This window comes from Lepisosteus oculatus, unplaced genomic scaffold (assembly GCF_040954835.1).
Source record: "Lepisosteus oculatus isolate fLepOcu1 unplaced genomic scaffold, fLepOcu1.hap2 HAP2_SCAFFOLD_62, whole genome shotgun sequence".
NCBI classification, from domain to species: Eukaryota; Metazoa; Chordata; class Actinopteri; order Semionotiformes; family Lepisosteidae; genus Lepisosteus; species Lepisosteus oculatus.
The window spans coordinates 582,139-602,874 of record NW_027168171.1 but is presented as its reverse complement, the minus strand read 5'-3'; the positions used below and the strand labels follow the sequence as shown (position 1 = coordinate 602,874).

General features: G+C 54.6%; 9 non-coding genes and 1 pseudogene across 9 annotated transcripts; 5 read left to right on the top strand and 5 right to left on the bottom strand.

The window, feature by feature from the left end:
* The first annotated feature begins 6,065 nt into the window (after positions 1-6,065).
* Positions 6,066-6,184, top strand: LOC138232089 (5S ribosomal RNA). Its single transcript, XR_011187048.1, has one exon. It is a non-coding gene; the product is annotated as a 5S ribosomal RNA (ribosomal RNA).
* A 635-nt stretch (positions 6,185-6,819) lies between these two features.
* On the bottom strand, positions 6,820-6,983 carry LOC138231887 (U1 spliceosomal RNA). Its single transcript, XR_011186850.1, has one exon. It is a non-coding gene; the product is annotated as a U1 spliceosomal RNA (small nuclear RNA).
* A 1,809-nt stretch (positions 6,984-8,792) lies between these two features.
* On the top strand, positions 8,793-8,911 carry LOC138231924 (5S ribosomal RNA). The gene has a single exon (XR_011186884.1). It is a non-coding gene; the product is annotated as a 5S ribosomal RNA (ribosomal RNA).
* A 634-nt stretch (positions 8,912-9,545) lies between these two features.
* Positions 9,546-9,710, bottom strand: LOC138231901 (U1 spliceosomal RNA). The gene has a single exon (XR_011186864.1). It is a non-coding gene; the product is annotated as a U1 spliceosomal RNA (small nuclear RNA).
* A 1,809-nt stretch (positions 9,711-11,519) lies between these two features.
* On the top strand, positions 11,520-11,638 carry LOC138232088 (5S ribosomal RNA). Its single transcript, XR_011187047.1, has one exon. It is a non-coding gene; the product is annotated as a 5S ribosomal RNA (ribosomal RNA).
* Positions 11,639-12,272: 634 nt separating this feature from the next.
* On the bottom strand, positions 12,273-12,437 carry LOC138231900 (U1 spliceosomal RNA). The gene has a single exon (XR_011186863.1). It is a non-coding gene; the product is annotated as a U1 spliceosomal RNA (small nuclear RNA).
* Positions 12,438-14,246: 1,809 nt separating this feature from the next.
* Positions 14,247-14,365, top strand: LOC138232087 (5S ribosomal RNA). Its single transcript, XR_011187046.1, has one exon. It is a non-coding gene; the product is annotated as a 5S ribosomal RNA (ribosomal RNA).
* A 635-nt stretch (positions 14,366-15,000) lies between these two features.
* On the bottom strand, positions 15,001-15,164 carry LOC138231886 (U1 spliceosomal RNA). Its single transcript, XR_011186849.1, has one exon. It is a non-coding gene; the product is annotated as a U1 spliceosomal RNA (small nuclear RNA).
* A 1,809-nt stretch (positions 15,165-16,973) lies between these two features.
* Positions 16,974-17,092, top strand: LOC138231913 (5S ribosomal RNA). The gene has a single exon (XR_011186875.1). It is a non-coding gene; the product is annotated as a 5S ribosomal RNA (ribosomal RNA).
* Positions 17,093-17,727: 635 nt separating this feature from the next.
* Positions 17,728-17,864, bottom strand: LOC138231927 (U1 spliceosomal RNA; annotated as a pseudogene).
* Positions 17,865-20,736: the final 2,872 nt, after the last annotated feature.

The window sequence follows — 20,736 nt, the reverse complement described above, 5'->3', positions numbered from 1 at the left end:
AGCTTGGGTCTGACACCCCACACTCTGAACACCTCCCTACCTACCCAGAGCCTGGAAAAATAAGTCCAGGTACGCGCTGCAGGTGCTGTTGCAAAGCCTCTCAGCACAGAGGCCAGGAAAATGCACAGCAGCTTCGTAGCAATATCTGGGACAGACTTCCCCCCTGAGGGTAGCGGCCTGTACATTATTTCCCTTCTGAGTCTTTCCTGCTTCCCACCCCATAGAAATTGAAACATCAATCTCCTCAGCACCGCCGCAACACGGTGTGGGATTGGGAAGGTAGAAGCCAGAAAATTCAAGACAGGCAAGAGCTCGGCTTTGATGACCAGCACCTTCCCTGTCATGGTGAGGTCTCGGTCCTTCCATTGCATCAGTTTTTTGTTTAAGATTGGCAATTTGTTCTGCCAATTTACTGTTCCCATCTCTTCTCCAAAATACACCCCCAGGACCTTAATTCTCTTCTCTTGCAGCCTGAGATCATGTCCTTCTTTTGGCTCCCTCCAGTTCTGATAAAAAATCTCACTCTTAGATGTGTTAATTTTTGCAGAGGAAGCCAAAGAGAACCGATCACAGCACTGCAGAGCTCTGCTAATTGAGGCATTGTCAGAGAGGAGCAGGGTGACGTCATCCATGTATAGAGACGTCTTTACCTCTCCTCCCCCACTTCCAGGCACTGGTATCCCATTAATGGCCTGATCCTGGCGCAAGGCACAGGCTAAGGGCTCCATAGCCAAAACGAATAACAAGGGGGATAATGGGCAGCCCTGCCTCACCCCTGAACAGACTTCAAAGGTGCGTGATCTATTGCCATTAACCATGACTCTGCTGTTGCTACCTGTGTACAGCAGGTTAATCCACTTTCTCATGATGGGGCCAAACTTCATGTGCTCAAGTACCGATGTTAAGTACTGCCGGTTTAGGCGGTCAAAGGCCTTTTCTAGGTCTACACCTAAAATGCACAGAGGGAGGGAGCGATCCTCAGAGTACAGACAGACATCCCTCAACAAGGCCAGGTTGTCGCTCATCAGGCGTCCTGCTATCCCACAAGTCTGTTCTTTCCCTACCAGTGAGGCCACTACATTTTGTAGGCGCAGGAAAAGGGCTTTGGACAGGATCTTAGTGTCCACGCCTAACAGGCTGAGGGGTCTCCAGTTCTTTATGTCATTTTTTGCTCCTTTCTTAAACAAGAGAGAGATAGTGCCTTCTCTTAAGGAGTCAGGCAGCAATTCTGTCTTGTAGCTTTCCTCGAATAGGAGCAGTAGCGGATCCTGAAGCAGATCCCAAAAGGTGCAATAAAATTCTTTAGGGAGCCCGTCAGCACCCGGAGTTTTCCCCTTCTGTAAGCTCTCCATAGCCTGTCTCAGCTCTTCTACTGTCAAATCCCTCTCAAGTACTTCCCTATCTTCTTCACTCAAAATGTTTTCTAGCTTTGAGGTAAAAAAATGAATATCTTCATCCTTTACCTCTGTAGAGCTGTACAGTCTTGAGTAGAAGGCCTCGGTGCAGGAGAGGATAGCACTCGGCTCTGTTCTCTCTCGTCCCTCCTCATCAACTACACTTTCCATGACAGTCTTGGAGCCTACCACTTTCCTGAAAAAGAAGCGAGTACACTTCTCATTTTCTTCCAAGAACTGCACTCTGCTTCTTAACAGCACTCCTCGACTACTTTCTTCGGCTATGCTCCGGATGTCCTTTTTTAAAAGGGCGATATCCTCGAGCACATCGAAGCCACTGTGCAGCATCGTGTAGAGACGCTGCAGCTGCCTCTGTTTCCTGGCTAGCACTCCTCTCCGTCTGGCAGCAGCCTTCCTTCCCTCAGCCATGAAAAAGGCCTTTGTCCTCACCTTCACCTCCTCCCACCACTCTCCTACTGACCCGTACAGACACTGCAAGGACAGCCACTGTGATAGTTTCTCCTTGTAGCGGGATACTACCCCCTCGTTCTCTAGCAGCTTTGTGTTGAGTTTCCAGAGGCCTGGGCCAAAGACAGTCCCGCCCTGGAGTTCCACTCTACACCCTAAAGCCTGATGATCTGAGAAGAAGACAGGCTGAAGAGTGACCCCAACAACTTTCACTCTCTCTGAGACAAAGCAATAGTCAATTCTGGAGCTGCTATTCCTCCCTGACCATGTATATCCTGCTGTTGTGGGATATATACATCTATATGTGTCTGAGAGTTTAAAGTCTTGAACTAAGTTTTGCAGGGCCAGTGAGCTGGAATCCAATTTTATCGGCGAGCTAGACTGCCTGTCTGTGTGCTCTAAGATACAATTAAAATCCCCTCCCACTATCACGTCTGTGCTGCATAACAATAGGGGGGAGAGTGCCTTGAGTAGCTCCACCCTTCCTCCTACGTCAGTAGGGCAATACACATTGATTAGCCGCAGGTTAACGGTCCCCCATTCCACATCCACACACAGCAACCTGCCATCTATGACCCTCTGAATACTTTTCAATTTGAATGCCCATCCTTTGAAAAGAATGGCCACGCCAGAGGCTCTGTTGTTATTGTCCCCTGACCAAACAGAAGGCCCTTTATCCCACCTATCTTCAAAACTTTTATACCTCTCTTGATAGGCTAAAGCACACTCCTGCAACATCAACACATCTCCCTCTCTCTGCTGGAGGTAATCAAAGACAGACTGGCATTTAACTCTGTCATTGATACCTCTTGTGTTAAGAGAAATTATGTTAAGAGCCATATTACATAAGAAAGTGGAACCAGTCTTTACAAAACACATTTCTCTTCGGTCTCACCTGTTACCTTTTTCTTTTTCTTTTTCTTCTTACCAATTTCCTGCCAGCCATCCTCTGAATGAGCCTTCATCAGGGTGGCAGCAGTAAAAGCGTTCACAGAGTCCATTTCAAGGAAGGGGGTAGAGGGAGGGGTGGAGAGGTTCCAGCTGTCCCCATCGCCATGCTCTCCTTCCTCCTCGCTCGGGGAGAAAACAGAGTCATTTTTTCTTTTCCTCAAGTCCAGCTCCTGGGAGCACTGAGGGGAAAGGGGTGCAGCCGATGCACCAGTCTCCTCTTCCCCCTCACCCACCAGCTGCTGCAGATCCTCCGTGATGGACTGGATGGAGGAGAGGAGGGCATCTGTAGCACTTGCAGAGTCTGAGAAAAGCAGCTCCGCTGAATCCTGGGTATCCTCGCTGGACCCCCTCCACCGGGGGGCCCCACACTGGCCCTCGTTCTGAGGAGCAGGAGTGGGGGAGGGGTCCTCGCTGTTCTCGGGGGTTTTCAAACCCTCGTGCTTGTCTGGTGCAGTCTGCGGTTGTGGGGGCGTAGTGGATTTCTCTTCCACCAGCCCCGGAGCCACAGCAGGACTGATCCTGGCTGGAGGCTGAGAGTCTTTGTCCAACAAGGGTTCTTTGTTTGACTTGTTGTTTGCTTTGGATTTTCGGGCCGGTTTGGCTGAAACAAGCACTGCCTCATCCTTTCTCATTTTGAGTTTATTGGCGTAGGCGTGAGGGCAGTTCTTAAAAACGTGTCCTTCCGAGCCACATAAATTGCACTTTGGCAGCATTGAACAGTCAGAGGCTAAATGTCCCTGTTTGCCACAGGTCTTGCAGCATTTCACAGTGCAGGACGATGCCAGGTGTCCCACAGCACCACAGCGCCGACACACCTTTGGTTGTCCCACATAAAACACATAGCCATTGCAGGCGCCCAGCCGGATTGTAGAGGGCAGGTGCCTTAAGCCTCCATTTACGCTGTCCGGTAGCAAGCGAACCTCGAATTTCCTTGCTCCTGTTTTTATACCATCAACATCTCTAACCTCAGTTCCATGGTGGACGGTGCAGTACTGGTTAAGCCAGGTGTGAATGTCCTCCGTCTTTGCCAGTTCCGAGAACATAACAACATGCACCGTTTTCCTCTCTCTCTGTGTCAGAGGCTGCAAGTTGATCTTCTCAAGTGCAGGAACTTTGCCTCTTTTTGCCTCAAACACATCCACGCATTGTTCAAACAGAGGATAGGTAGCAAATACAACCTCAAATGCTTTCTGACCTGGGAGAGCGAAGATAAAATCCAAGTGCCGAGGTTCAAAGCCAAGTTCCTTCTGTAACACTTTTCTGCTGAACTGCATACGATCCATGAAGAGGTCATCCAAGAGCTCAAAACGTACAGCATTCTTACGGGATCCAAAGGTTGCCATTTCAAAAACCGCAAATCGAACACTGCTTCCAACAAAAGAAAAACAATCCAACTACTCCACCTACAGGCTGATCAAGGTATCTCCCCTGCCAGGTAAGTATGAGTTAAACAGGCCCCTGCAAGCGGCCCGCACCCACAGCACAAATCGCGCAGCCTAGGCCACCTCCTCGCCCCGCACGCCACCGCCTCCTGCTGGGCCCACTCTTTCACACACTCACACGCCACACTAACACTCAAAAGTGTGGGCAAAACGAGAAAACGAGCGCGCCGTTTCCTACACATCTGCAGTCGCCGTTGCGCATTCGCAGCATGTCCCGGGATGCAATTCGGCCTCATTTGCATAACTCCAGACCGGCAGATCGCCACGCAATTTCGCGACGTGCGCCTGCCACACACCGAACAAACCTTTTCAGCAATTTCCAAAAAACGGGCCTGCTCGCCTGCCCACAAGGCTCCATCTCTTACCTGCTCTCCAGAGCCTGCTGCCTTCTGTGCTTTTCTCTTGGCACCGCTGCAGTGCACACAACTCCTGCAGCGGGAGGGGGGGAGAAAGTTCCCGCGCCCCGCCGCAGGGAAGGCTCGCTCCGTGCGCACACGTCCTTTCGATGCCAGTCCAACAAGTGCTCCGCATTAGCTGCGTCGGGGCTCCGGCGTGTCGCACCTCACCTCACCTCGCACTGCCCCCTCCTTGAATGTCTACCCCTGGGCATGCCCCGCTCTCCTCCGCCTTATCTTACCGCGTGTGAGCACCGACAATGGCCACAATGCCGGGGAATGGCACCTGTAAAGTGTTAATTGGGGCACAGGAACAGCCCGTCTCGTCTCGGGGGGGCCGGCTTCAGAGACAATACAGCAAACACAGCGGGGCGGGGGAAGAAGACGACACCACACATGCGGGTACATTCAGCTCCGGCGGGAACGAGACATTTGTCGGTCTTTTCAAGTGCCGAGAGCCGAGCAATCCTTCACTTGTATCGTTTCTCCCCGGTGACTAGATCTGGCCCTGCGACTCTCGACTGGGCTCACCCCCGGGGCAGCCCAGCAGGTGTGAGCCTGGCCGGCACCCGGATGGGAGATTCCCCCCCGGAAAAGCTCCGGTTGCTGCTGCTCCTGCAAGAGGTGTGACTGGGACCAGTAGGGAGCGCTCACCCTGCGGGCTGTGTGGCTCTCTTACGCCCCAGCCTCCTGATGGCGACACTCTGCTGCACAAACAGGCGCCGTCCTTCGGGGGAGGCGTCAAACCGAGGTCCCGACCCTCCTTGGCCATTAGGAAACCCCAGGGCGTCTCTCAAAAAGAGACGCCGGGGGTGTCCCTCTGGTGTTAGTGCTCCCCTTTACCCATCAGTCGGGGTCTCCTCCTAATCCCCGTCTCACCTGTAACAATCAATGACGAGGCCCCCCTGTCCGTGAGATTTAGTACTCGCTCAAGAGACCGGGGGCAGAGCGCGAACGCGGTCCCCCGCCCCCCACAAAGTGCGCGCTCCGGGTTCCCTCTCGGGGCCCTGCAACACAGCGGAAGGGCAGCGAGAAGGAGCCTCTTGCTCTGACGCCGCAAGGCCACAAGAGGGCGGAGGCGCCGCGCGCCCGGCCGACGTGTTGGACCGGTGTGCTTTTTAAGTGCTGAAATAAACACGCGAAAGCCCCGAAATGTTTCCAGAGTGCTGTGCACTGGAGGTTTTTGTCTGGTGAAGACTTGCCTGGTGCTCCTCCGTGCAGATTGTTTGTCCTCCTCCAGTGCGGGACGAGCCAACACAAGGGAGCGCATTCGCCAACATCCAGGCACGCAATGCGATTTGGAAAGCAGCTCCTTTCCAAAGAGTGGCACACGAACGATCCTTCAGTCCCGCTCGGGGAGCACGGAACCCCCGCCACACACAGCTTCAAGTAGCGAGTCAGGCGCCGGGGCTTTCGCTTACGGCCACACCACCCTGAACACGCCCGATCTCGTCTGATCTCGGAAGCTAAGTAGCGTCGGGCCTGGTTAGTACTTGGATTGGAGACTGCCTGGGAATACCAGGTGCTGTAAGCTTTTGCTCTCCCGGCCAGCAGGGGTCGCCGTTGGTGCCGTAGGCTTTGGGAGGAAAACCTGCAGGATGGAAAGGTGATCTATAGCCTCATCTCTAGAGATGTTTTGTTGCTGTGGCATGTGTGTGACCCATATTCAAAAAAAAACCCCGTCTGTAAAACGAATATCGAAGCTGCCTATAAATCTGCAAATGAAGATGAGTCGATAAACCACTCGTTTTTCGTATAACTAGACATATATTCATTTGTTACCGATTTCATTCATTGAGCACGGATACAATAGAGGTACAGCCATTCACTGTTTGACATGTCTGCACTGGTACAGAACCGAGCAATCAGAAAACGGGTGAAACTGTCTTTAGACTCAGCATACAGTACCGAGGCCCCCCATGACCAAATAAAGGCTAACCTCGATAATCAGCCTAAAGAACGCAGACTACAGCAAAACGACTGACTTTGAAAAGGGAATGAACGTCCGGAAAGAGTAGTGGAACTAGCTTGAGATGCTTCTCCGGACCCCTAACTAAAAGCCAGCGAGAACCAGCAGCGGCGTCCACTCCTGTCGAACCGGGATCCTTCCGCAGCCACGCAGCTCGTGGTGTCCTAACCCTCCCGTATCTGATTTTGGACCAAGCACATCAGGGGAGAGCGCGAACGCAGTCCCCCACTACCAGAAATTATGCAGTCAAGATTCCCACATTTAGGGAATTCGCAGGGGTCAGCACAGCCGGAGTACAATGGCCGAGCCTCGCCCTGGGTGAACCTCCTTCTTGATCAAGGTATCTCCCCTGCCAGGTAAGTATGAGTTAAACAGGCCCCTGCAAGTGGCCCGCACCCACAGCACAAATCGCGCATCCTAGGCCACCTCCTCGCCCCGCACGCCACCGCCTCCTGCTGGGCCCACTCTTTCGCACACTCACACGCCACACTAACACTCAAAAGTGTGGGAAAAACGAGAAAACGAGCGCGCCGTTTCCTACACATCTGCAGTCGCCGTTGCGCATTCGCAGCATGTCCCGGGATGCAATTCGGCCTCATTTGCATAACTCCAGACCGGCAGATCGCCACGCAAGCTCGCGACGTGCGCCTGCCACACACCGAACAAACCTTTTCAGCAATTTCCAAAAAACGGGCCTGCTCGCCTGCCCACAAGGCTCCGTCTCTTACCTGCTCTCCAGAGCCTGCTGCCTTCTGTGCTTTTCTCTTGGCACCGCTGCAGTGCACACAACTCCTGCAGCGGGAGGGGGGGAGAAAGTTCCCGCGCTCCGCCGCAGGGAAGGCTCGCTCCGTGCGCACACGTCCTTTCGATGCCAGTCCAACAAGTGCTCCGCATTAGCTGCGTCGGGGCTCCAGCGTGTCGCACCTCACCTCACCTCGCACTGCCCCCTCCTTGAATGTCTACCCCTGGGCATGCCCCGCTCTCCTCCGCCTTCTCTTACCGCGTGTGAGCACCGACAATGGCCACAATGCCGGGGAATGGCACCTGTAAAGTGTTAATTGGGGCACAGGAACAGCCCGTCTCGTCTCGGGGGGGCCGGCTTCAGAGACAATACAGCAAACACAGCGGGGCGGGGGAAGAAGACGACACCACACATGCGGGTACATTCAGCTCCGGCGGGAACGAGACATTTGTCGGTCTTTTCAAGTGCCGAGAGCCGAGCAATCCTTCACTTGTATCGTTTCTCCCCGGTGACTAGATCTGGCCCTGCGACTCTCGACTGGGCTCACCCCCGGGGCAGCCCAGCAGGTGTGAGCCTGGCCGGCACCCGGATGGGAGAGTCCACCCCGGAAAAGCTCCGGTTGCTGCTGCTCCTGCAAGAGGTGTGACTGGGACCAGTAGGGAGCGCTCACCCTGCGGGCTGTGTGGCTCTCTTACGCCCCAGCCTCCTGATGGCGACACTCTGCTGCACAAACAGGCGCCGTCCTTCGGGGGAGGCGTCAAACCGAGGTCCCGACCCTCCTTGGCCATTAGGAAACCCCAGGGCGTCTCTCAAAAAGAGACGCCGGGGGTGTCCCTCTGGTGTTAGTGCTCCCCTTTACCCATCAGTCGGGGTCTCCTCCTAATCCCCGTCTCACCTGTAACAATCAATGACGAGGCCACCCTGTCCATGAGATTTAGTACTCGCGCAAGAGACCGGGGGCAGAGCGCGAACGCGGTCCCCCGCCCCCCACAAAGTGCGCGCTCCGGGTTCCCTCTCGGGGCCCTGCAACACAGCGGAAGGGCAGCGAGAAGGAGCCTCTTGCTCTGACGCCGCAAGGCCACAAGAGGGCGGAGGCGCCGCGCGCCCGGCCGACGTGTTGGACCGGTGCGCTTTTTAAGTGCTGAAATAAACACGCGAAAGCCCCGAAATGTTTCCAGAGTGCTGTGCACTGGAGGTTTTTGTCTGGTGAAGACTTGCCTGGTGCTCCTCCGTGCAGATTGTTTGTCCTCCTCCAGTGCGGGACGAGCCAACACAAGGGAGCGCATTCGCCAACATCCAGGCACGCAATGCGATTTGGAAAGCAGCTCCTTTCCAAAGAGTTGCACACGAACGATCCTTCAGTCCCGCTCGGGGGGCACGGAACCCCCGCCACACACAGCTTCAAGTAGCGAGTCAGGCGCCGAGGCGTTCGCTTACGGCCACACCACCCTGAACACGCCCGATCTCGTCTGATCTCGGAAGCTAAGCAGCGTCGGGCCTGGTTAGTACTTGGATGGGAGACTGCCTGGGAATACCAGGTGCTGTAAGCTTTTGCTCTCCCGGCCAGCAGGGGTCGCCGTTGGTGCCGTAGGCTTTGGGAGGAAAACCTGCAGGATGGAAAGGTGATCTATAGCCTCATCTCTAGAGATGTTTTGTTGCTGTGGCATGTGTGTGACCCATATTAAAAAAAAAACCCGTCTGTAAAACGAATATCGAAGCTGCCTCTAAATCTGCAAATGAAGATGAGTCGATAAACCACTCGTTTTTCGTATAACTAGACATATATTCGTTTGTTACCTTTTTCATTCATTGAGCACGGATACAATAGAGGTACAGCCATTCACTGTTTGACATGTCTGCACTGGTACAGAACCGAGCAATCAGAAAACGGGTGAAACTGTCTTTAGACTCAGCATATAGTACCGAGGCCCCCCATGACCAAATAAAGGCTAACCTCGATAATCAGCCTAAAGAACGCAGACTACAGCAAAACGACTGACTTTGAAAAGGGAATGAACGTCCGGAAAAAGTAGTGGAACTAGCTTGAGATGCTTCTCCGGACCCCTAACTAAAAGCCAGCGAGAACCAGCAGCGGCGTCCACTCCTGTCGAACCGGGATCCTTCCGCAGCCACGCAGCTCGTGGTGTCCTAACCCTCCCGTATCTGATTTTGGACCAAGCACATCAGGGGAGAGCGCGAACGCAGTCCCCCACTACCAGAAATTATGCAGTCAAGATTCCCACATTTGGGGAATTTGCAGGGGTCAGCACAGCCGGAGTACAATGGCCGAGCCTTTGACCTGGGTGAACCTCCTTCTTGATCAAGGTATCTCCCCTGCCAGGTAAGTATGAGTTAAACAGGCCCCTGCAAGCGGCCCGCACCCACAGCACAAATCGCGCATCCTAGGCCACCTCCTCGCCCCGCACGCCACCGCCTCCTGCTGGGCCCACTCTTTCACACACTCACACGCCACACTAACACTCAAAAGTGTGGGCAAAACGAGAAAACGAGCGCGCCGTTTCCTACACATCTGCAGTCGCCGTTGCGCATTCGCAGCATATCCCGGGATGCAATTCGGCCTCATTTGCATAACTCCAGACCGGCAGATCGCCACGCAAGCTCGCGACGTGCGCCTGCCACACACCGAACAAACCTTTTCAGCAATTTCCAAAAAACGGGCCTGCTCGCCTGCCCACAAGGCTCCGTCTCTTACCTGCTCTCCAGAGCCTGCTGCCTTCTGTGCTTTTCTCTTGGCACCGCTGCAGTGCACACAACTCCTGCAGCGGGAGGGGGGGAGAAAGTTCCCGCGCTCCGCCACAGGGAAGGCTCGCTCCGTGCGCACACGTCCTTTCGATGCCAGTCCAACAAGTGCTCCGCATTAGCTGCGTCGGGGCTCCGGCGTGTCGCACCTCACCTCACCTCGCACTGCCCCCTCCTTGAATGTCTGCCCCTGGGCATGCCCCGCTCTCCTCCGCCTTATCTTACCGCGTGTGAGCACCGACAATGGCCACAATGCCGGGGAATGGCACCTGTAAAGTGTTAATTGGGGCACAGGAACAGCCCGTCTCGTCTCGGGGGGGCCGGCTTCAGAGACAATACAGCAAACACAGCGGGGCGGGGGAAGAAGACGACACCACACATGCGGGTACATTCAGCTCCGGCGGGAACGAGACATTTGTCGGTCTTTTCAAGTGCCGAGAGCCGAGCAATCCTTCACTTGTATCGTTTCTCCCCGGTGACTAGATCTGGCCCTGCGACTCTCGACTGGGCTCACCCCCGGGGCAGCCCAGCAGGTGTGAGCCTGGCCGGCACCCGGATGGGAGATTCCCCCCCGGAAAAGCTCCGGTTGCTGCTGCTCCTGCAAGAGGTGTGACTGGGACCAGTAGGGAGCGCTCACCCTGCGGGCTGTGTGGCTCTCTTACGCCCCAGCCTCCTGATGGCGACACTCTGCTGCACAAACAGGCGCCGTCCTTCGGGGGAGGCGTCAAACCGAGGTCCCGACCCTCCTTGGCCATTAGGAAACCCCAGGGCGTCTCTCAAAAAGAGACGCCGGGGGTGTCCCTCTGGTGTTAGTGCTCCCCTTTACCCATCAGTCGGGGTCTCCTCCTAATCCCCGTCTCACCTGTAACAATCAATGACGAGGCCCCCCTGTCCGTGAGATTTAGTACTCGCGCAAGAGACCGGGGGCAGAGCGCGAACGCGGTCCCCCGCCCCCCACAAAGTGCGCGCTCCGGGTTCCCTCTCGGGGCCCTGCAACACAGCGGAAGGGCAGCGAGAAGGAGCCTCTTGCTCTGACGCCGCAAGGCCACAAGAGGGCGGAGGCGCCGCGCGCCCGGCCGACGTGTTGGACCGGTGTGCTTTTTAAGTGCTGAAATAAACACGCGAAAGCCCCGAAATGTTTCCAGAGTGCTGTGCACTGGAGGTTTTTGTCTGGTGAAGACTTGCCTGGTGCTCCTCCGTGCAGATTGTTTGTCCTCCTCCAGTGCGGGACGAGCCAACACAAGGGAGCGCATTCGCCAACATCCAGGCACGCAATGCGATTTGGAAAGCAGCTCCTTTCCAAAGAGTTGCACACGAACGATCCTTCAGTCCCGCTCGGGGGGCACGGAACCCCCGCCACACACAGCTTCAAGTAGCGAGTCAGGCGCCGGGGCTTTCGCTTACGGCCACACCACCCTGAACACGCCCGATCTCGTCTGATCTCGGAAGCTAAGTAGCGTCGGGCCTGGTTAGTACTTGGATTGGAGACTGCCTGGGAATACCAGGTGCTGTAAGCTTTTGCTCTCCCGGCCAGCAGGGGTCGCCGTTGGTGCCGTAGGCTTTGGGAGGAAAACCTGCAGGATGGAAAGGTGATCTATAGCCTCATCTCTAGAGATGTTTTGTTGCTGTGGCATGTGTGTGACCCATATTAAAAAAAAAACCCGTCTGTAAAACGAATATCGAAGCTGCCTCTAAATCTGCAAATGAAGATGAGTCGATAAACCACTCGTTTTTCGTATAACTAGACATATATTCGTTTGTTACCTTTTTCATTCATTGAGCACGGATACAATAGAGGTACAGCCATTCACTGTTTGACATGTCTGCACTGGTACAGAACCGAGCAATCAGAAAACGGGTGAAACTGTCTTTAGACTCAGCATATAGTACCGAGGCCCCCCATGACCAAATAAAGGCTAACCTCGATAATCAGCCTAAAGAACGCAGACTACAGCAAAACGACTGACTTTGAAAAGGGAATGAACGTCCGGAAAAAGTAGTGGAACTAGCTTGAGATGCTTCTCCGGACCCCTAACTAAAAGCCAGCGAGAACCAGCAGCGGCGTCCACTCCTGTCGAACCGGGATCCTTCCGCAGCCACGCAGCTCGTGGTGTCCTAACCCTCCCGTATCTGATTTTGGACCAAGCACATCAGGGGAGAGCGCGAACGCAGTCCCCCACTACCAGAAATTATGCAGTCAAGATTCCCACATTTGGGGAATTTGCAGGGGTCAGCACAGCCGGAGTACAATGGCCGAGCCTTTGACCTGGGTGAACCTCCTTCTTGATCAAGGTATCTCCCCTGCCAGGTAAGTATGAGTTAAACAGGCCCCTGCAAGCGGCCCGCACCCACAGCACAAATCGCGCATCCTAGGCCACCTCCTCGCCCCGCACGCCACCGCCTCCTGCTGGGCCCACTCTTTCACACACTCACACGCCACACTAACACTCAAAAGTGTGGGCAAAACGAGAAAACGAGCGCGCCGTTTCCTACACATCTGCAGTCGCCGTTGCGCATTCGCAGCATATCCCGGGATGCAATTCGGCCTCATTTGCATAACTCCAGACCGGCAGATCGCCACGCAAGCTCGCGACGTGCGCCTGCCACACACCGAACAAACCTTTTCAGCAATTTCCAAAAAACGGGCCTGCTCGCCTGCCCACAAGGCTCCGTCTCTTACCTGCTCTCCAGAGCCTGCTGCCTTCTGTGCTTTTCTCTTGGCACCGCTGCAGTGCACACAACTCCTGCAGCGGGAGGGGGGGAGAAAGTTCCCGCGCTCCGCCACAGGGAAGGCTCGCTCCGTGCGCACACGTCCTTTCGATGCCAGTCCAACAAGTGCTCCGCATTAGCTGCGTCGGGGCTCCGGCGTGTCGCACCTCACCTCACCTCGCACTGCCCCCTCCTTGAATGTCTGCCCCTGGGCATGCCCCGCTCTCCTCCGCCTTATCTTACCGCGTGTGAGCACCGACAATGGCCACAATGCCGGGGAATGGCACCTGTAAAGTGTTAATTGGGGCACAGGAACAGCCCGTCTCGTCTCGGGGGGGCCGGCTTCAGAGACAATACAGCAAACACAGCGGGGCGGGGGAAGAAGACGACACCACACATGCGGGTACATTCAGCTCCGGCGGGAACGAGACATTTGTCGGTCTTTTCAAGTGCCGAGAGCCGAGCAATCCTTCACTTGTATCGTTTCTCCCCGGTGACTAGATCTGGCCCTGCGACTCTCGACTGGGCTCACCCCCGGGGCAGCCCAGCAGGTGTGAGCCTGGCCGGCACCCGGATGGGAGATTCCCCCCCGGAAAAGCTCCGGTTGCTGCTGCTCCTGCAAGAGGTGTGACTGGGACCAGTAGGGAGCGCTCACCCTGCGGGCTGTGTGGCTCTCTTACGCCCCAGCCTCCTGATGGCGACACTCTGCTGCACAAACAGGCGCCGTCCTTCGGGGGAGGCGTCAAACCGAGGTCCCGACCCTCCTTGGCCATTAGGAAACCCCAGGGCGTCTCTCAAAAAGAGACGCCGGGGGTGTCCCTCTGGTGTTAGTGCTCCCCTTTACCCATCAGTCGGGGTCTCCTCCTAATCCCCGTCTCACCTGTAACAATCAATGACGAGGCCCCCCTGTCCGTGAGATTTAGTACTCGCGCAAGAGACCGGGGGCAGAGCGCGAACGCGGTCCCCCGCCCCCCACAAAGTGCGCGCTCCGGGTTCCCTCTCGGGGCCCTGCAACACAGCGGAAGGGCAGCGAGAAGGAGCCTCTTGCTCTGACGCCGCAAGGCCACAAGAGGGCGGAGGCGCCGCGCGCCCGGCCGACGTGTTGGACCGGTGTGCTTTTTAAGTGCTGAAATAAACACGCGAAAGCCCCGAAATGTTTCCAGAGTGCTGTGCACTGGAGGTTTTTGTCTGGTGAAGACTTGCCTGGTGCTCCTCCGTGCAGATTGTTTGTCCTCCTCCAGTGCGGGACGAGCCAACACAAGGGAGCGCATTCGCCAACATCCAGGCACGCAATGCGATTTGGAAAGCAGCTCCTTTCCAAAGAGTTGCACACGAACGATCCTTCAGTCCCGCTCGGGGGGCACGGAACCCCCGCCACACACAGCTTCAAGTAGCGAGTCAGGCGCCGGGGCTTTCGCTTACGGCCACACCACCCTGAACACGCCCGATCTCGTCTGATCTCGGAAGCTAAGTAGCGTCGGGCCTGGTTAGTACTTGGATTGGAGACTGCCTGGGAATACCAGGTGCTGTAAGCTTTTGCTCTCCCGGCCAGCAGGGGTCGCCGTTGGTGCCGTAGGCTTTGGGAGGAAAACCTGCAGGATGGAAAGGTGATCTATAGCCTCATCTCTAGAGATGTTTTGTTGCTGTGGCATGTGTGTGACCCATATTCAAAAAAAAACCCCGTCTGTAAAACGAATATCGAAGCTGCCTCTAAATCTGCAAATGAAGATGAGTCGATAAACCACTCGTTTTTCGTATAACTAGACATATATTCATTTGTTACCGATTTCATTCATTGAGCACGGATACAATAGAGGTACAGCCATTCACTGTTTGACATGTCTGCACTGGTACAGAACCGAGCAATCAGAAAACGGGTGAAACTGTCTTTAGACTCAGCATACAGTACCGAGGCCCCCCATGACCAAATAAAGGCTAACCTCGATAATCAGCCTAAAGAACGCAGACTACAGCAAAACGACTGACTTTGAAAAGGGAATGAACGTCCGGAAAGAGTAGTGGAACTAGCTTGAGATGCTTCTCCGGACCCCTAACTAAAAGCCAGCGAGAACCAGCAGCGGCGTCCACTCCTGTCGAACCGGGATCCTTCCGCAGCCACGCAGCTCGTGGTGTCCTAACCCTCCCGTATCTGATTTTGGACCAAGCACATCAGGGGAGAGCGCGAACGCAGTCCCCCACTACCAGAAATTATGCAGTCAAGATTCCCACATTTAGGGAATTCGCAGGGGTCAGCACAGCCGGAGTACAATGGCCGAGCCTCGCCCTGGGTGAACCTCCTTCTTGATCAAGGTATCTCCCCTGCCAGGTAAGTATGAGTTAAACAGGCCCCTGCAAGCGGCCCGCACCCACAGCACAAATCGCGCATCCTAGGCCACCTCCTCGCCCCGCACGCCACCGCCTCCTGCTGGGCCCACTCTTTCGCACACTCACACGCCACACTAACACTCAAAAGTGTGGGAAAAACGAGAAAACGAGCGCGCCGTTTCCTACACATCTGCAGTCGCCGTTGCGCATTCGCAGCATGTCCCGGGATGCAATTCGGCCTCATTTGCATAACTCCAGACCGGCAGATCGCCACGCAAGCTCGCGACGTGCGCCTGCCACACACCGAACAAACCTTTTCAGCAATTTCCAAAAAACGGGCCTGCTCGCCTGCCCACAAGGCTCCGTCTCTTACCTGCTCTCCAGAGCCTGCTGCCTTCTGTGCTTTTCTCTTGGCACCGCTGCAGTGCACACAACTCCTGCAGCGGGAGGGGGGGAGAAAGTTCCCGCGCTCCGCCGCAGGGAAGGCTCGCTCCGTGCGCACCCGTCCTTTCGATGCCAGTCCAACAAGTGCTCCGCATTAGCTGCGTCGGGGCTCCAGCGTGTCGCACCTCACCTCACCTCGCACTGCCCCCTCCTTGAATGTCTACCCCTGGGCATGCCCCGCTCTCCTCCGCCTTCTCTTACCGCGTGTGAGCACCGACAATGGCCACAATGCCGGGGAATGGCACCTGTAAAGTGTTAATTGGGGCACAGGAACAGCCCGTCTCGTCTCGGGGGGGCCGGCTTCAGAGACAATACAGCAAACACAGCGGGGCGGGGGAAGAAGACGACACCACACATGCGGGTACATTCAGCTCCGGCGGGAACGAGACATTTGTCGGTCTTTTCAAGTGCCGAGAGCCGAGCAATCCTTCACTTGTATCGTTTCTCCCCGGTGACTAGATCTGGCCCTGCGACTCTCGACTGGGCTCACCCCCGGGGCAGCCCAGCAGGTGTGAGCCTGGCCGGCACCCGGATGGGAGAGTCCACCCCGGAAAAGCTCCGGTTGCTGCTGCTCCTGCAAGAGGTGTGACTGGGACCAGTAGGGAGCGCTCACCCTGCGGGCTGTGTGGCTCTCTTACGCCCCAGCCTCCCGATGGCGACACTCTGCTGCACAAACAGGCGCCGTCCTTCGGGGGAGGCGTCAAACCGAGGTCCCGACCCTCCTTGGCCATTAGGAAACCCCAGGGCGTCTCTCAAAAAGAGACGCCGGGGGTGTCCCTCTGGTGTTAGTGCTCCCCTTTACCCATCAGTCGGGGTCTCCTCCTAATCCCCGTCTCACCTGTAACAATCAATGACGAGGCCCCCCTGTCCATGAGATTTAGTACTCGCGCAAGAGACCGGGGGCAGAGCGCGAACGCGGTCCCCCGCCCCCCACAAAGTGCGCGCTCCGGGTTCCCTCTCGGGGCCCTGCAACACAGCGGAAGGGCAGCGAGAAGGAGCCTCTTGCTCTGACGCCGCAAGGCCACAAGAGGGCGGAGGCGCCGCGCGCCCGGCCGACGTGTTGGACCGGTGCGCTTTTTAAGTGCTGAAATAAACACGCGAAAGCCCCGAAATGTTTCCAGAGTGCTGTGCACTGGAGGTTTTTGTCTGGTGAAGACTTGCCTGGTGCTCCTCCGTGCAGATTGTTTGTCCTCCTCCAGTGCGGGACGAGCCAACACAAGGGAGCGCATTCGCCAACATCCAGGCACGCAATGCGATTTGGAAAGCAGCTCCTTTCCAAAGAGTTGCACACGAACGATCCTTCAGTCCCGCTCGGGGGGCACGGAACCCCCGCCACACACAGCTTCAAGTAGCGAGTCAGGCGCCGAGGCGTTTGCTTACGGCCACACCACCCTGAACACGCCCGATCTCGTCTGATCTCGGAAGCTAAGCAGCGTCGGGCCTGGTTAGTACTTGGATGGGAGACTGCCTGGGAATACCAGGTGCTGTAAGCTTTTGCTCTCCCGGCCAGCAGGGGTCGCCGTTGGTGCCGTAGGCTTTGGGAGGAAAACCTGCAGGATGGAAAGGTGATCTATAGCCTCATCTCTAGAGATGTTTTGTTGCTGTGGCATGTGTGTGACCCATATTAAAAAAAAAACCCCGTCTGTAAAACGAATATCGAAGCTGCCTCTAAATCTGCAAATGAAGATGAGTCGATAAACCACTCGTTTTTCGTATAACTAGACATATATTCGTTTGTTACCTTTTTCATTCATTGAGCACGGATACAATAGAGGTACAGCCATTCACTGTTTGACATGTCTGCACTGGTACAGAACCGAGCAATCAGAAAACGGGTGAAACTGTCTTTAGACTCAGCATATAGTACCGAGGCCCCCCATGACCAAATAAAGGCTAACCTCGATAATCAGCCTAAAGAACGCAGACTACAGCAAAACGACTGACTTTGAAAAGGGAATGAACGTCCGGAAAGAGTAGTGGAACTAGCTTGAGATGCTTCTCCGGACCCCTAACTAAAAGCCAGCGAGAACCAGCAGCGGCGTCCACTCCTGTCGAACCGGGATCCTTCCGCAGCCACGCAGCTCGTGGTGTCCTAACCCTCCCGTATCTGATTTTGGACCAAGCACATCAGGGGAGAGCGCGAACGCAGTCCCCCACTACCAGAAATTATGCAGTCAAGATTCCCACATTTGGGGAATTTGCAGGGGTCAGCACAGCCGGAGTACAATGGCCGAGCCTTTGACCTGGGTGAACCGATTCGATTTTTAAGAACTTTATTTTCTTTTCACAAAAAAATACAGGAAATCACAAATCAGAAAGCTTTACATTAATATACATACTTAAAACAGTATATATGATCACATCTCATTACATTTTGACACGGTAACAGTTACATAGCAACAATTTTCTTTTTTTCTGGTGCAAATCACATTCTTTATTTAAACATGATAATGTTTTTCACAGTTTCTTGAGATGTTGACCTATGCTCTCTATTTCCCACAGATTTTCTGCTTCCTCCCTCCCTTCTCTCCACAGATCTCTGAGGTAATAGTTCTCTCGGGTGATGAACAGGGCCAGGCTACCTGCTGCCTTGACTGGGACCTCGATGCCTTTGAACAGCCCCATGTTCCTCACTCTCCACAGGGCGTCTTTCCCACTGTTCACCACGGCCCAGATCCTGTCAAACACGTCAGGAGGAAGCTTGACAGGAGAGATGCCTTATCTAACGAAAGCAGCGGTCAGGGTAAATTGGGGCGAGAGAGCCTGCAACCAATCTTCAAACTGGGCCCAGAAGGCCTTAGCAAAAAAGCAGGACCACAGGAGATGGGTCACAGTCTCCTCCTCGCCGCAGCCCACCCTAACGCAGCGAGGGCTGGGGGTGAGGCCCCTACGGTACAAGAAAGTTCGTACCGGTAAGCACTGGTGGACGACACTCCAGGCTAAATCTCTGTGAATGTTGCACAGAAATTTAGAGGATGTGTGTTTCCACACCTTCCTTGTTTGGGCTGATGTTAAAATGCCCACAGGGGTCTGCCTATTGTTCTGGGGTGCTACGAAATCTTCCAGTTTTTGGACGCTGACATCTCGGAGGGGAATATGGCCAATTGGGTGAGATCTTAGAAAACTTTTAACTGTCCCATAAATTGCAGGGCATGTGTCAGAGAGTGGGACGTCCAGCTTGGGTCTGACACCCCACACTCTGAACACCTCCCTACCTACCCAGAGCCTGGAAAAATAAGTCCAGGTACGCGCTGCAGGTGCTGTTGCAAAGCCTCTCAGCACAGAGGCCAGGAAAATGCACAGCAGCTTCGTAGCAATATCTGGGACAGACTTCCCCCCTGAGGGTAGCGGCCTGTACATTATTTCCCTTCTGAGTCTTTCCTGCTTCCCACCCCATAGAAATTGAAACATCAATCTCCTCAGCACCGCCGCAACACGGTGTGGGATTGGGAAGGTAGAAGCCAGAAAATTCAAGACAGGCAAGAGCTCGGCTTTGATGACCAGCACCTTCCCTGTCATGGTGAGGTCTCGGTCCTTCCATTGCATCAGTTTTTTGTTTAAGATTGGCAATTTGTTCTGCCAATTTACTGTTCCCATCTCTTCTCCAAAATACACCCCCAGGACCTTAATTCTCTTCTCTTGCAGCCTGAGATCATGTCCTTCTTTTGGCTCCCTCCAGTTCTGATAAAAAATCTCACTCTTAGATGTGTTAATTTTTGCGGAGGAAGCCAAAGAGAACCGATCACAGCACTGCAGAGCTCTGCTAATTGAGGCATTGTCAGAGAGGAGCAGGGTGACGTCATCCATGTATAGAGATGTCTTTACCTCTCCTCCCCCACTTCCAGGCACTGGTATCCCATTAATGGCCTGATCCTGGCGCAAGGCACAGGCTAAGGGCTCCATAGCCAAAACGAATAACAAGGGGGATAATGGGCAGCCCTGCCTCACCCCTGAACAGACTTCAAAGGTGCGTGATCTATTGCCATTAACCATGACTCTGCTGTTGCTACCTGTGTACAGCAGGTTAATCCACTTTCTCATGATGGGGCCAAACTTCATGTGCTCAAGTACCGATGTTAAGTACTGCCGGTTTAGGCGGTCAAAGGCCTTTTCTAGGTCTACACCTAAAATGCACAGAGGGAGGGAGCGATCCTCAGAGTACAGACAGACATCCCTCAACAAGGCCAGGTTGTCGCTCATCAGGCGTCCTGCTATCCCACAAGTCTGTTCTTTCCCTACCAGTGAGGCCACTACATTTTGTAGGCGCAGGAAAAGGGCTTTGGACAGGATCTTAGTGTCCACGCCTAACAGGCTGAGGGGTCTCCAGTTCTTTATGTCATTTTTTGCTCCTTTCTTAAACAAGAGAGAGATAGTGCCTTCTCTTAAGGAGTCAGGCAGCAATTCTGTCTTGTAGCTTTCCTCGAATAGGAGCAGTAGCGGATCCTGAAGCAGATCCCAAAAGGTGCAATAAAATTCTTTAGGGAGCCCGTCAGCACCCGGAGTTTTCCCCTTCTGTAAGCTCTCCATAGCCTGTCTCAGCTCTTCTACTGTCAAATCCCTCTCAAGTACTTCCCTATCTTCTTCACTCAAAACGTTTTCTAGCTTTGAGGTAAAAAAATGAATATCTTCATCCTTTACCTCTGTAGAGCTGTACAGTCTTGAGTAGAAGGCCTCGGTGCAGGAGAGGATAGCACTCGGCTCTGTTCTCTCTCGTCCCTCCTCATCAACTACACTTTCCATGACAGTCTTGGAGCCTACCACTTTCCTGAAAAAGAAGCGAGTACACTTCTCATTTTCTTCCAAGAACTGCACTCTGCTTCTTAACAGCACTCCTCGACTACTTTCTTCGGCTATGCTCCGGATGTCCTTTTTTAAAAGGGCGATATCCTCGAGCACATCGAAGCCACTGTGCAGCATCGTGTAGAGACGCTGCAGCTGCCTCTGTTTCCTGGCTAGCACTCCTCTCCGTCTGGCAGCAGCTTTCCTTCCCTCAGCCATGAAAAAGGCCTTTGTCCTCACCTTCACCTCCTCCCACCACTCTCCTACTGACCCGTACAGACACTGCAAGGACAGCCACTGTGATAGTTTCTCCTTGTAGCGGGATACTACCCCCTCGTTCTCTAGCAGCTTTGTGTTG